This window comes from Drosophila arizonae, chromosome X (genome assembly GCF_054131065.1).
Source record: "Drosophila arizonae isolate 15081-1271.41 chromosome X, UAZ_ARI_1.0, whole genome shotgun sequence".
NCBI lineage: Eukaryota > Metazoa > Arthropoda > Insecta > Diptera > Drosophilidae > Drosophila > Drosophila arizonae.
In genome coordinates, this window is record NC_142927.1 from 32,824,872 (window position 1) to 32,841,089 (window position 16,218).

Here is a 16,218-nt window from a genome sequence, read left to right on the forward strand (position 1 = left end):
TTCTGTGAAGCTCAAAGTATTCAATATATTTATAGTATGAGTAAAGAAACAGTTTTATCTTTGGTTGAAAATCAAAGATTGAGGCATACTTTGAATCTGGACATGCTACCATAAAATTGTTGAAAAAACAGGAAAAAACAGAAAACTAATTGGCAATAGCTAAGACGAGCTTATCAACGATCCAAAGAGTAATTAAGAAAGTTAATTACTTAAAGAGACAGAATTAAAAAAAATACACCAGTGACAAAAGAAATACGCATTAATTTTGCCCGGGCGAACATGACGTGGTCTACCCAATGGCTGCCAAGCCGTGGCGGCGGCGTGGTGGTGTGGCATTGGTGGTAGGTAGCTACGGCACTTACAAGCTTCAATTATTGACATCGCGCATAGGACTCATAGTCCGTGTTTAAAACTGCTGTTCCGCATTTTTATAACCTGTCTGAAAACCGGCATTAGATTTTCCAGCATGATAAAGCTCTAATTTAGATCGCCTGATCCGTGAAGTCCTGGATTCAGGGCCAAAAACTTGACCTCATGGAATGGCCACCATACTCACTCGACCTTAATATCATTGAAAACGTCTGGGGGTGGCTGGTCAGGAAAGTATATGAGTCCGGAAAGCATTATAGTACAAAGACAGAGTTAATCGAAAGTATTGAACACGCTTGGTCAACCATGTCCTTGAATTATATTGAACAGCTTTATAATTCCATTCCTAATCGATTTTTTGAAGTAATTTCAAATACAAAACGGCACTACGCACTACAAATATTACTTAAAAATAATAATAACTTCAAATACAGGTGTTATTTTTGGTCGTTAACTTAAATAAATTGAATTTATCGCAGGGGGCGATATATATATATATACATAAATTCAATTTATTTAAGTTAATATATACATATATACACTTCGCGTCATCAGGTTAGCGCCCCCGCTTACACTCATTTTCTTTTACGATTTTCTCTTTCCCTATTGCACGCAACTTCTTGGTTTTCTTTTATTTCATTATCATCATATGAGATGTCTCTCATACCAAAAAAAAAGCGCGAGTGAAAACCCGTTATGTTTTTTTTCTATTCTTCTCCATTTTCGCAAAAAAATGTGTGCACTTATTTTGCGTCATCAGATTAGCGCCCCCAAATGCAATTGTAATTATCTTGCTTATTTTGGCAATTACACTCACCAAATTTTTTGTGGAGCTCAAAGTATTCAATATATTTATAGTATGAGTAAAGAAACAGTTTTATCTTTGGTTGAAAGTCAAAGATTGAGGCATACTTTGAATCTAGACTATGCAACCATAAAATTGCTGAAAAAACAGGATAAAACAGAAAATTAAGTGGCAATTTTCTTACAAATAGGGAAAACTATGGAAAAAAAACTATATAAGCGGCAATAATCAAGCGATCTCAGAAGGAAATAGAAGAGAATTAGTTCGGGAAGCTTCCAATTCCCACGAATCGACCACCAAGATTAGGTGTAAAATCAGTGTTAAGACGAGCTTATCAACGGTCCAAAGAGCAATTAAGAAAGTTAATTACTTAAAAAAACAGAATGTAAAACAAGTAAGAAAGCTCTAGTCGAGACTGCTCGACTACGAGATCCCCTGAACCCTTGGAGCAATAGATATTTCAATAATTTTTCGCGACTTTTAGCTTACACAAGAAACACGCACACACACACACAGACAGGCACGTACGCACACACAGGCACACATACACACACACGCATACAGACACACATACACAAACACACACGCATACTCACACAAACGCATACTCACACAAACGCATACACACACACACATACACACACATACACAAACACATACACACACAAGCACCCACGCATAAACACGCATGGGCTGCAGTGTGCGCTTACTATGAGAACTTAATTGTTTAATAACTTTTTTTATGGACGTACGATCTTCATGAAACTTTCAGATTATGATTATAACATGAATATGCATGTAATTGCCAAAGCACAAGTCTCTAGTATTTGAAATACGCTTTTTACAAAAGTGAGGGTGAGGGGGTGAATTTAAGGGTGGGGGGTACATTTTAACAAAAACCGAAATTGTATAAATTGCATATAAGCATACATTAAAAATTTGGAGACTCTAGCAATAAAGGTGTAGAAGATATAATTTTATAACTGGTTTTCGATAAGGTTTTTTATCGATAAAAAAAGATCGGGATGAGTTATCGATTTTTAATGATAAACTTGATATGCGCGCTGTAATTACGGACATTTTAAAAGAAATTTGAAGTCTCTAGCTCTTATATCTTCTGAAATCGACGCGTTCATACATACGGACAGACGGACAGACGGACAGACGGACAGACGGACGGACGGACAGACGGACAGACGGACAGACGGACAGACAGACGGACAGGGCCAAATCAACTCAGCTCGTCACCCTGATCAAGAATATATATACTTTGTGGGGTCTGCCACGCCTCCTTCTCCCTGTTACATACATTTCAACAAAACCATTATACCCTGATTTCCCATTTTCAATGGGTTCAGGGTATAAAAAAAGACACCAGTCGATATGCTGAGAAAAGAAATACGCATTAATTTTGTCCGGGCGAACATGACGTGGTCTACCCAATGGCAGCATGTTGTCTTTTCTGATGAGAAAAATTGAATTTGGAAGGAACTGATGGCTATAATTATTATATCCATGATCTACTCATAGAAGAACATTATTTGGAACGGTTTCCAAGCCGTTGCGGCGGGGGGGTGGTGTGGCATTGATGTAGGGTGCAATATCTCACTACAGCGCTTGTAAGCTTCAATTTTTGACATCGCGCATGAACACATAGGACTATAACACCGTGTTTAAAACTGCTGTTCCGCATTTCTATAACCTGTCTGAAAACCGGCATTAGATTTTCCAGCATGATAAAGCTCTAATTTAGATCGCCTGATCCGTGAAGTCCTGGATTCAGGGCCAAAAACTTGACCTCATGGAATGGCCACCATACTCACTCGACCTTAATATCATTGGAAACGTCTGGGTATGGTTGGTCAGGAAAGTATATGAGTCCGGAAAGCATTATAGTACAAAGACAGAGTTAATCGAAGGTACTGAACACGCTTGGTCAACCATATCCTTGAATAATATTGAACAACTTTATAATTCCATTTCTAATCGAATTTTTGAAGTAATTTCAAACAAAAAACGGCACTACGCACTACTAATATTACTTAAAAATAATAATAGCTAAAAAACAGGTGTTATTTTTGGTCATTAACTTAAATAAATTGAACTTAGCGCAGGGGCCGCTAATCTGATGACCAAATTTTTGTTACATTTTTTTTGTACATTTTACAACAAAAATTATTTAAAAATAATCTTTATTGTTACAGTAGCCATTCTTTTTGTATTTTAAAGATAAATAAATGGAGTATAATGTAAAAAAAATTCAAAGATGGAGCTCTGATGGTTTAGATTTTATTTAGCTTTGAGGTTGAGTGTAAAGGGGGGCGCTAACCTAATGACGCGTAGTGTATATATATATATATATATATATATATATATATATATATATATATATATATATATATATATATATATATATATATATCGCAGCGATCTGCAAAGCGATAACATGACAGAGTGAAAGCTATCCGCAAAGAGAGAAACATTGCGAGTATTCAAATAAGCAACGGGATCCATCCAATGCTATCAATTCTTTTAATTATTGACAGTTCAAGTAATTGAGAGCAAATATAGTCGAGTCTCGATAATTCGTAATGGCAAAGGAATCGAATTTTTTACGAATTATAGAGGTTTTCGGTTTACCGAGGTTTTCATTTAACGGGGTGTAAGAAATCAAAATACGAATTGAAGGGGTTTTTATATTTAACTTCATTTCAACAATTTTAACTTATTAAAAACTAGCTGGCCCGGCAAACGTTGCATTGCCCTCTATATTATTTCTAGGTAAAAAATTGTTGAAAGCTATGTTGTTCAGGTTGGGATACACTCTGATTAATTTATTAATCGGATTTTCATTCAAGCACCTTGTGGTAAACGACATTCTTCGTTTTTTGGTCGGGTGCAAGAACAAATAATGCGGATAGTTTGCCAACACGTGAGCATGCCACGTACAATTGACCATGAGAAAAACACGCATTTTCTAGATTGAGGCCACGAATTAAGCCCCTTCTTTGCTGGGTACTAACGCGGCGCCTTTCTCGGGCGATTTCTCGCTCTTCGTCAGATAATTGACTCGCGATATTCCGTTGCCTAATTGCATTATGGGTCCGCCGGGAAAGATTAGATCTTCTAGGACGCGGCATTTTTATTAATAGTAATACTGCCCTCGCACAAAACCATATAAAACAAGTAAAAAAGCTCTAGTCGAGACTGCTCGACTACGAGATCCCCTGAACCCTTGGAGCAATAGATATTTCAATAATTTTTCGCGTCTTTCAGCTTACACAAGAAACACGCACACACACACACACACACGCACGTACGCACACACAGGTATACATACACACACACGCATACAGACACACATACACACACACACGCATACACACACACACATACACATACACATACACAAATACATACACACACATACACAAACACATACACACATAAGCACCCACGCATAAACACACATGGGCTGCAGTGTGCGCTTACTATGAGAACTTAATTGTTTAATAACTTTTTTTATGGACGTACGATCTTCACTTTCAGATTATGATTATAACATGAATATGCATGTAATTGCCAAAGCACAAGTCTCTAGTATTTGAAATACGCTTTTTACAAAAGTGAGGGTGAGGAGTGAATTTTGAGGTGGGGGTACATTTTAACAAAAACCGAAATTGTATAAATTGCATATAAGCATACATTAAAAATTTGGAGACTCTAGCAATAAAGGTGTAGAAGATATAATTTTATAACTGGTTTTCGAGTTATCGATTTTTAATGATAAACTTGATATGCGCGCTGTAATTACGGACATTTTAAAAAAAAATTTGAAGTCTCTAGCTCTTATATCTTCTGAAATCGACGTGTTCATACAGACGGACAGACGGACAGACGGACAGGGCCAAATCAACTCAGCTCGTCGCCCTGATCAAGAATATATATACTTTGTGGGGTCTGCCACGCCTCCTTCTGCCTGTTACATACATTTCAACAAAACCATTATACCCTGATTTCCCATTGAAAATGGGTTCAGGGTATAACAAGTAAGAAAGCTCTAGTCGAGACTGCTCGATTACGAGATCCCCTGAACCCTTGGAGTGTTAGCTATTTCAATAATTTTTTGCGTCTTTCAGCTTACACAAGAAACACGCACACACACACACACGCAGGCACACACAGGCATACATACACACACACACACACACAAAGCAAAGCTGCGTTGTGGGTATGCGGCAACTCAACGAACGTACTTTCGAATGTTAAGTCATTCAATGGGTTCGTACGTGGCCGATATGGTAGCTTATGGCTTTACAGTTGCTATCTGGCCCCCAGCATGCAGCTCAGTGAATTCACGACGGTGCTCGACGAGCTTGCCGAGGATGCTAGGGGTCGGAAGGCCATCATAGCTGGAGATTTTAACTCCTGGGCGCTAGAATGGGGTAGTCCCTCAACAAATGCCAGAGGTCGTATACTACTGGAGATCTTCGCGACACTAGATGTTGCACTGCTCAACACTGGCCATGAGTACACCTTCAGTCGGGCGGGATACGGGTCTGTTATCGACATTACTTTTGTCACTTCATCCCTCTTTCGGGGAGCAACATGGAGCCATTGCGATAGCTATACAGGCAGCGATCATACGGCACTTCTGTTCACAATAGGTGAGCCACCTGCCAGGGCGTCAACATTGTGGAGGGAGTCGTATCGGCTAGATACTTTTGATCCCGCGGTCTTTTCAGAGGCCATTCAGTCTCCGGGTACAATTGGTAATGCTGAGGCCAGAGCATGCCAAATGGTAGCCCAAATACAGAGTGCCTGCAATAGCAGCATGTTACGTCGCAAGCAGTTCACGCGACAACATGAGCCTACGTATTGGTGGAATACGCAAATGCATCCAGGCGAGAAGAAGCTACCAACGGGCTCGCGGTAGGTCAACGTTTTTTGAGAAACAGTTAGCTTACCAGGCAGCTAGAAGACAGCTGAAGAAGGCCATTCGAGAATGTTTTTTACAGTTGTGCGACTCAGCCGAATATGACCCTTGGGGCAGGGCATATAAGATAGTAGTTAAAAGACTATACGCAGGTAGACAGGTGCAGCCTACGGATCGTCTGGAGCTTAAATCGATTGTGGAAACACTCTTTCCAGAAAGTTTAAGCTCCATTCACGCCCCTGATTCCGAGTCTGCTGATCAGGGCTCAACGAGCACTGAAATTGTTTTAGTTACAGAGGAAGAAATATCAGTAGTTCTCCGAGGCCTTAGAACCAACACAGCTCCAGGGCCGGACGGGATCCCAAATCGTGCGCTAAAGCTAGCCCTCGCCTTGCACCCAAGTACGTTCGCCGAATTATTTAATGAATGCCTGATCCAAGAGACGTTCCCGGCAAAATGGAAAGCCCAGAATCTGGTATTGCTACCCAAGGCTGGCAAACCACTAGATGAGCCATCTTCGTACAGACCGATCTGTCTCTTAGACACCATGGGAAAGGTGTTTGAGAAACTGATCTGCTCTAGGCTGGAGACTGCGATTGCAAGCGCCGGAGGCCTGTCACCAAACCAATTTGGATTCCGGAAGGCCCGGTCAACAACGGACGCGCTTAACAAAGTTGTCGGTCTGGCCACTTCCGCTATTCAAGGCACCAGATGGAGGCACGGGACGAAGGAATACTGCATCATCGCGACCCTGGATGTAAGGAATGCCTTCAACACAGCTAGTTGGGATATGATACTGAATGCGCTGTCCCAATATAATATCCCTAAATATCTAAGAGAGATAATAAAGAGCTACTTCAGAGGAAGAACACTGGTATACAACACGAGTGAGGGTCCCCAAACTCATACAGTGTCAGCTGGAGTACCCCAAGGCTCAGTGCTGGGGCCTCTCCTATGGAACATCATGTACGACGGCGTACTGCGCTTGGAACTACCAGCAGGCGCGCACACCATTGGCTTTGCTGATGATGTAGCTGTCGTAGCCATAGGAAAGGAGCTCAAAGATACAGAGGATATGTGCAGCGAAAGTATCAATCGCATACGAAGCTGGTTGACAGGAGCTGGGCTCGAGCTTGCGGCACACAAGACCGAAGTTGTACTAGTCAGCAGTCGCAAAAGAGTGGAAACTGCCAATATAAAAATCGGCAGCGTCACCATTGCGTCCAAGAGGGCGATAAGATATCTTGGTGTCATGATAGACACAAGATTAACTTTCCGCGAGCACTTAGAATATGTGCATAAAAAGGCAGCTGATTCTTGTAGAGCTCTCTCGAGAATCATGCTTAACACGCGGGGACCTAAACAGCAACGACGTCTCCTCCTAATGAGCGTCATTAGGTCTGTCATCCTCTATGCTGGGCCAATATGGGCAAGAGCGATGGCAACGCCGAGCTACAGACGAGGCATTTGCGCGATCTACAGGCTGAGCGCAATCAGAGTCAGCTGCGCTTTCAGGACTATCTCCGATGACGCGGCGCTCGTCATAGCCGGTATGGTGCCACTGGAGTATTTGGTCGCCGAAGCCGTGGAGCGGAATTCGCACGGGCCTACGCGACTCAACGCTGTCAGGGCGAACAGCATCGCACGATGGCAAAGAAGGTGGAATAGCTCAGCTAAAGGGCGGTGGACGCACAAGCTCATCCCGGAGCTTGAACCATGGGTTAACCGCAAACATGGCGAGGTTAACTTCTACCTTACGCAGATCCTCTCGGGTCATGGATGCTTTCGGAGCTATTTGAAGCGCTTTGGCCACGAGGAATCTGACGAGTGCCCCTGGTGCGAGCGAGGGCATGTGGAAGACGCCAACCACATTCTTTTCGAATGTGGACGGTTCCTGGAGGAGAGGCGTCGTCTGGAAGAGGCAGTGGGCCGCTCCATCAGAGCGGACAACTTAGTCAACGCCATGCTGGAATCGGAGGAAGCTTGGAAGCACCTTCGCGGCCACGGTGATGATGGAGCTCCGCAGAGTCGAGCGATCGAGAAGACGAGCTGTCCCAGGCTAAGGTAGCGCATAGTGCTTGCGAAGCAATGCTTTACGGCCGTCCCGCAAGCACCGCGCGCTATCCTAGCCACCACGCAACTTGCAATTTGTTATAATTTTGTCAATAAATGAATATAAAAAAAAAACAAGTAAGAACGTTGCAGTCGGGCGTTACCGACTGCGGAATACTCATTCACATCCCATCAACAATTTAGTAGTTAAGTTTCGTTCTAATACTGTAGAATATACAGGTTTTTCCGATTTGCCACGCCCCAACTGGGCGTAGACACCTCATTTTTGGTCAGTTTTTAGAAAGAGATAACGTTACCCTAACTGCAAAGTTTGAATGCTTACCCTAAAAAAATGTGAAAATTACAGGGTATTTTTCGATATGCCACGCCCCTAAAGAGGCGTAAAAATTATTTTTGGGGAATCGATAGAGGAGGCTACCAGTAAGTCAACTATCCAAATTTGAAGCTTTTAGCTATTATACTTTAGGAGATATAAACTTTTGCGGTTTGCCACGCCCCCTGTGGGCGGACATACATCCGACAAAACTTTTTGGTCTTGGGTGATCAGTCCGAGTATATATACAAAATTTGAGGTCTCTGCCATCAATAGTGTCCAAAATATAGGAGAATTTAAAAAATCACTATATCTTCAGGTCCGATTTGCCACGCCCCCAACGGGCGTAGACTTATAATTTATCTTCAGACTTTATAGAATCATACCATTAGCTGACGTGCGAAATTTCAGCATTCTAGGTTTACAACTTTAGGAGATACAGTTTTATCCGATTTGCCACGCCCCCAATGGGCGTAGATATATCCGCCATAGCTCGTGATCTTGGGTGGTCAACGCGGACCTACATACCAAGTTTCAGCTTTCTAGCTCTTCAACAAACATGATTTCTGGTATATCGGAAAATGCATTTTCCGATTTGCCACGCCCCTAGAGGACGGATCGGGAAAATTTTAACACTTTATAAATCAGAGATATACACGAGTATGTGTTCCAAATTTCAAGTCTCTAGCTTCAATAGCGCCGAAATAGATTGCGTTCATACGGACAGACGGACAGACGGACGGACGGACAGACGGACAGACGGACGGACAGCAAGACGGACATTGCACAAAACCAATATACTGATTCACTTTCGTGAATGAGTATAAAAAAAAAAAAAAAACAAGTAAGAAAGCTCTAGTCGAGACTGCTCGACTACGAGATCCCCTGAACCCTTGGAGTAATAGCTACTTCAATAATTTTTCGCGTCTATCAGCTTACACAAGAAACACGCACACACACACACACACACACACACACACACACACACACACACACACACACATACACAAACAATTACATACATATACACACACAAGCATAAACACGCATGGGTGGCAGTGAGCGCTTACTATGAGAACTTAATTGATTAATAACTTTTTTTGTGGACGTACGATCTTCATGAAACTTTCAGATTATGATTATAACATGGATTTGCATGTAATTGCCAAAGCACATGTCTCTAGTATTTGAAATACGCTTTTTACAAAAGTGAGGGTGAGGGGGTGAATTAAGAGGTGGGGGGTTAATTTTAACAAAAACCGAAATTGTATAAATTGTATATAAGCATACTTTAAAAATTTGAAGACTCTAGCAATAAAGGTGTAGAAGATATAATTTTATAACTGGTTTTCGATAAGGGTTTTTATCGATAAAAAAAGATCGGGATGAGTTATCGATTTTTAATAATAAACTTGATATGCGCGCTGTAATAACGGACATTTTAAAAAAAATTTGAAGTCTCTAGCTCTTATATCTTCTGAAATCGACGCGTTCATACATACGGACAGACGGACAGACGGACAGACGGACGGACGGACAGACGGACAGACGGACAGACAGACGGACAGGGCCAAATCAACTCAGCTCGTCACCCTGATCAAGAATATATATACTTTGTGGGGTCTGCCACGCCTCCTTCTCCCTGTTACATACATTTCAACAAAACCATTATACCCTGATTTCCCATTGAAAATGGGTTCAGGGTATAAAAAACATACGCACACACACATACGCACACACACACACACACATACAAACACACACATACACACACACATACACACACACAAACACACACACACACATACACACACACACATACACACACACACATTCACACACACACACACACACACACATACACACACACACATACACACACACACATACACACACACATACACACACACATACACACACACACATACACACACACACATACACACACACACACATACACACACACACATACACACACACATACACACACACACATACACACACACACATACACACACACACACATACACACACACACACATACACACACACACACATACACACACAAGCATAAACACGCATGGGCGGCAGTGAGCACTTACTATGAGAACTTAATTGTTTAATACCTCTTTATTTGGACGTACGATCTTCATGAAACTTTCAGATTATAATTATAACATGGATATGCATGTAATTGTCACAGCACAAGTCTGTAGTATTTGAAATACGCTTTTTACAAAAGTGAGGGTGAGGGGGTGAATTTAAGGGTAGGGGGTAAATTTTAACAAAAACCGAAATTGTATAAATTGCATATAAGCATACATTAAAAATTTGGAGACTCTAGCAATAAAGATGTAGAGATATAATTTTATAACTGGTTTTCGATAAAGTTTTTATCGATAAAAAAAAGATCGGGATGAGTTATCGATTTTTAATGATAAACTCGATATCTGCGCTGTAATTACGAACATTTTACAAAAAATTTGAAGTCTCTAGCTCTTATATCTTCGGAAATCGACGCGTTCAAATATACGGACAGACGGACAGACAGACAGACGGACAGACGGACGGACGGACAGACGGACAGACGGACAGACGGACAGACAGACGGACAGGGCCAAATCAACTCAGCTCGTCGCCCTGATCGAGAATATATATACTTTGTGGGGTCTGCCACGCCTCCTTCTGCCTGTTACATACATTTCAACAAAACCAATTTACCCTGATTTCCCATTTTCAATGGGTTCAGGGTATAAAAAATTTTTCCAAATCAAAAAAAAAACAAGTAAGAAAGCTCTAGTCGAGACTGCTCGACTACGAGATCCCCTGAACCCTTGGAGCAATAGATATTTCAATAATTTTTCGCGTCTTTCAGCTTACACAAGAAACACGCACACACACACACACACACGCATACAGACACACATACCCACACACACACGCATACACACACACACGCATACACACACAAACGCATACACACACACATACACACACACATACACAAACACATACACACACAAGCACCCACGCATAAACACGCATGGGCTGCAGTGTGCGCTTACTATGAGAACTTAATTGTTTAATAACTTTTTTTATGGACGTACGATCTTCATGAAACTTTCAGAATATGATTATAACATTAATATGCATGTAATTGCCAAAGCACAAGTCTCTAGTATTTGAAATACGCTTTTTACAAAAGTGAGGGTGAGGGGGTGAATTTAAGGGTGAGGGGTAAATTTTAACAAAAACCGAAATTGTATAAATTGCATATAAGTATACATTAAAAATTTGGAGACTCTAGCAATAAAGGTGTAGAAGATATAATTTTATAACTGGTTTTCGATAATGTTTTTTATCGATAAAAAAAGATCGGGATGAGTTATCGATTTTTAATGATAAACTTGATATGCGCGCTGTAATTACGGACATTTAAAAAAAATTGAAGTCTCTAGCTCTTATATCTTCTGAAATCGACGCGTTCATACATACGGACAGACGGACAGACGGACAGACAGACGGACAGGGATAAATCAACTCAGCTCGTCACCCTGATCAAGAATATATATACTTTGTGGGGTCTGCCACGCCTCCTTCTCCCTGTTACATACATTTCAACAAAACCATTATACCCTGATTTCCCATTGAAAATGGGTTCAGGGTATAAAAAACAAGTAAGAAAGCTCTAGTCGAGACTGCTCGACTACGAGATCCCCTGAACCCTTGGAGCAATAGATATTTCAATAACTTTTCGCGTCTTTCAGCTTACACAAGAAACACGCACACACACACGCGCGTACGCACACACAGGCATACATACACACACACGCATACACACACAAACGCATACTTTATGCTTTAGCAATTACATGCATATCCATGTTATAATCATAATCTGAAAGTTTCGTGAAGATCGTACGTCCACAAAAAAAGTTATTAAACAATTAAGTTCTCATAGTAAGCGCACACTGCAGCCAATGCGTGTTTATGCGTGGGTGCTTGTGTGTGTATGTGTTTGTGTATGTGTGTGTGTATGAAAGTGTGTGTATGCGTTTGTGTCTGTATGCGTGTGTGTGTATGTATGCCTGTGTGTGCGTACGTGCGTGTGAAAGACGCGAAAAATTATTGAAATAGCTAACACTCCAAGGGTTCAGGGGATCTCGTAGTCGAGCAGTCTCGACTAGAGCTTTCTTACTTGTTTTTTTTTTGTTGAATAGTCAGGTCTGCTTGAGGCTGTGCCGTAGACTGACTGACTACATTTGTTTATTTACTTCTATACAGGACCGAAACTGTCACTGTTGTCAAGGCTACTGAGTATAAATGGAAATTTGAATCTTTAGGGAAAAAAACGCGTTTTTCAAGTATTCGTCAAATTTTTTTAGTATTTTAAAGATCTACTGACCTACTCGTGGCGGAGACAAATCCAACAAATCAAAAACCATGAAAATTGGTCCAGCACATATCAAGTTATAAGTGTTGGAGCACTTTTACACAACTCTCTTTTATATATATAGATAATTAAAATATACATTCATATCAATATTATGTAATTAAAAAGAAAATTAAACATAAACAAAATCATATAACGAAAAATTTATAAAGATTTAAAAAAGCTTGTAATTTATACGAATCATCTGCACGCTTCAAATAAAGTGAGGAAACTAATGTAAATCCAATAGAGAGATAAACGAAATTTCGCACATGAAGCAACATAAAGGCGCCATGCGTAATAGTCTGCGAGATCTACATATGCAAGGCTGCAAGCATAGTGCGCGCTGAGACGAAGACGAAGACAAAGCTGAAGACAAGACAAGTTGCATAGTGCAAAAAAAATTGGTTGTCCAAACAGCAGCGGTTGAAGCTTGCGTTTCATCTTCATCTTTGTCTCAGCGCGCACTGTTTCCAGCCTAACGGTAGCTTAACAGAAAAATCAAGAATTACGAATTACAAGAGGTTACGAAAGGAAATTATGAATTATAAGAGGTTTCGAAACGATTCATAAGAGGCAAGATCATGGCCGAGTAGACAGAAAAATTACGAATTAACGAGGGGACCAAAATATATGGGATTTTTACGAATTAACGAAGTTTTTTCAAGGGACCAACAGTTTCTTACGAATTATTGAGGTTTTCGATTTAGCGGGGTACGAATTATCGAGACTCGACTTCACATATATAAAAATATAAATAGTTTTGAATTAAACTGTTATTAAAGCTTGAATTGCGAAAAAGAGCATGCTTCACCGACTAACCAACGGTTATTTAAGCTCAGAACGCAAAAAAAAAACACGTAAAATTGAAAATGGGAAATCAGGGTATAATGGTTTTGTTAAATGTATGTGATAGGCAGAAGGAGGCGTGGTAGACCCCACAAAGTTTATATATTCTTGGTCACGGCGACAAGCTGAGTCGATTTAGCTCTGTCCGTCCAGCTGTCCATATGTTTGAAGGCGTCGATCTCAGAAGATATGAGAGTTAGAGAAATTTTTTTCTAGGTTCGTGTATAGCGTAAATATAATATATATAGAGGTTTGCTTTAAATGTCGATAACTTGCCCCGTTGTTTTGTTATCGATTAAAACATCATCGAAAACCAGTAATAAATTTATATATGTTACATTAAAGCTAGAGTCATATATGTATACTTGTATGGATTTTATACAATTTCGGATTTTGTCAAAATTTACTCCACCTCTAGTTCACCCCCTCACCATCACATTTGTAAAAGGCGTATTTCAAATACTAGGGACTTGTGCTTTGGCAAGTACATGCATATCTATGTTATATTCATAGTATGAATAGTTTCATGAAGATAGTCTATTCACAAGAAAAGTTATTAAACAATTAAATTCCCATAGTAAGCCCAAACTGCAGCCAATGCGTGTTTATGCGTGCGTACGTATGTCTGTGTGTGTGCGTGTATGTGTGCATATGCGAATAATTATTGAAATATCAGTTGCTCGAAGGGTTCAGGGGATTTCTTAGTCGAGCAGTCTCGACTAGAGATTTCTTACTTGTTATACCCTGAGCCCATTGAAAATCGGAAATCAGGGTATAATGGTTTTGTGAAAAGTATGTAACAGGCAGAAGGAATCATCGCAGACCCCATAAAATATATACATGTATATCATGATATATGTATATCATCAGGACGACGAGCTGAGTCGATATAGCCCTGTCCGTGTGTCCGTATGAGCAAACCGATCTCAGAAGATATAAGAGCTAGAGCTAGAGAGAAATTCGGCATACATACTCATGTATACCATACGCAGTACAAGTTTATCTTAATTTTTCGATGTGTTTACGCATGTGCGCATAAAAGAAGTGCAGAATGAGTAGAATATAAGCTTAGAGGGTTCAGGCTGTCTCCTAGTCGAGCAGTCTCGACTGGAGCCTTCTTACATGTTTCATGAAAACATTGCGACTGAAAGTAAAATTTGAACACTCGCAGTGTTTCTCTCTTTGCGGATAGTTATCACTCTGTCATGGCATCGCTTTGCAGACCGCTGCGATAATTATCGCATCGCATCGCTTATCGCGGCCACTCTGACATCGGCCTTATCTAGGGTGATCATCTGGGCTGGAGCTCATTCTGGGACTGTCAGCAACTACCAATCCCTCCATTTTAAATTAATCATTTGTCACCATAGCTTGCAAACAACTGCTAACACTTTTCCGTTGTTTGCAAATAAGTGTCTTTCACTGACACAATCAAAAAAAACTCAGAAACTGTTTTTGTCTCGTCTGGCTTAGCTCGCTCGCGCTCTGAGCGAGACAGTTATTTCTGTTTTCGTTTCAATCAAGTCAAACACTGATCATTTGCTTGAGTTAAATCACTAACCAGAGAACACATAGACCGGACAAGTAGTGTAAAGCGTTTTGCACACTTTTTTTCGGGAGTTATCTCCCAGACACTTCGCATTTGCTCGGCTCCTCACTTTTTGGGTTCGGGCTACGAAAAAATACGAAAGCACAATCATTTCGCTTCAGGCACTCGACCAAGATGGTCGACTGTTGAACAAAAGATCCCTCTGCGCTGAATGTTTTCCTTGCCTGACTTATACTTTTCCACACTGCCTATTTTTCCCAACATATGTATATAACATTTCTTTCATCAATATTTAATGTTTTTATGTCCACAAAATTACATTGAACTATATGGATGTTTTTAACATTCTCCACCAGTAACTTATTTCTTTCATCTGACCAGTGTTTTAGTAAGAAAAAAAACCTCTCGAAATTTGTGCATTGTGCGCTGGAATCGCATGCAGAATCTGAGCTATTTTTAATAAAATTTTTCCGAGTAACAGCACGAGTGTACGTTTGTTGCAAAAAACTGTATTACTCTGAGTTGTTTTTCTAAACAAAATTCTTGATTTGTCTCCACACAAACTTCTTCAAGTTTTCAAACCGGGACAATTTTGTATCAGGACACCGGGACATTACCTCCAAAAGCGGAACATGTCCCGGAATTTCAGGACGGATGGTCACCCTACCTTATCATTTGCAGTTTAGGAAATCTCGGAGCAAAGGCTCTCTATAGCAACTCAGGTCATCAAATTGATCAATGGGGTCCACTATGCCCCCCTCCTTGATTTCCCATATTCAATGGGCTCCATGTTTTTTTTATACCCTGAACCAATTGAAAATGGGAAATCAGGGTATAATGGTTTTGTTGAAATGTATGTAACAGGCAGAAGGAGGCGTGGCAGACCCCACAA

The 16,218-nt window shown here is 40.5% G+C and overlaps 1 protein-coding gene across 5 annotated transcripts in view; it reads right to left on the bottom strand.

Moving 5' to 3' along the window:
• Mrgn1 (Mahogunin ring finger 1) overlaps positions 1 to 16,218 on the bottom strand; it is a 30,561-nt gene that overhangs the window by 2,428 nt on the left and 11,915 nt on the right. Inside the window, exon 1 of one of the 5 annotated variants that reach the window (XM_089474083.1) lies at positions 1,187 to 1,833. The exons of the other annotated variants lie outside the window; for them this stretch is intronic. The gene's annotated coding sequence lies outside the window, so the exon portion shown is untranslated. Of the gene's footprint in view, positions 1 to 1,186; positions 1,834 to 16,218 lie in introns of those variants that run through there. 5 annotated transcript variants of the gene reach the window in all.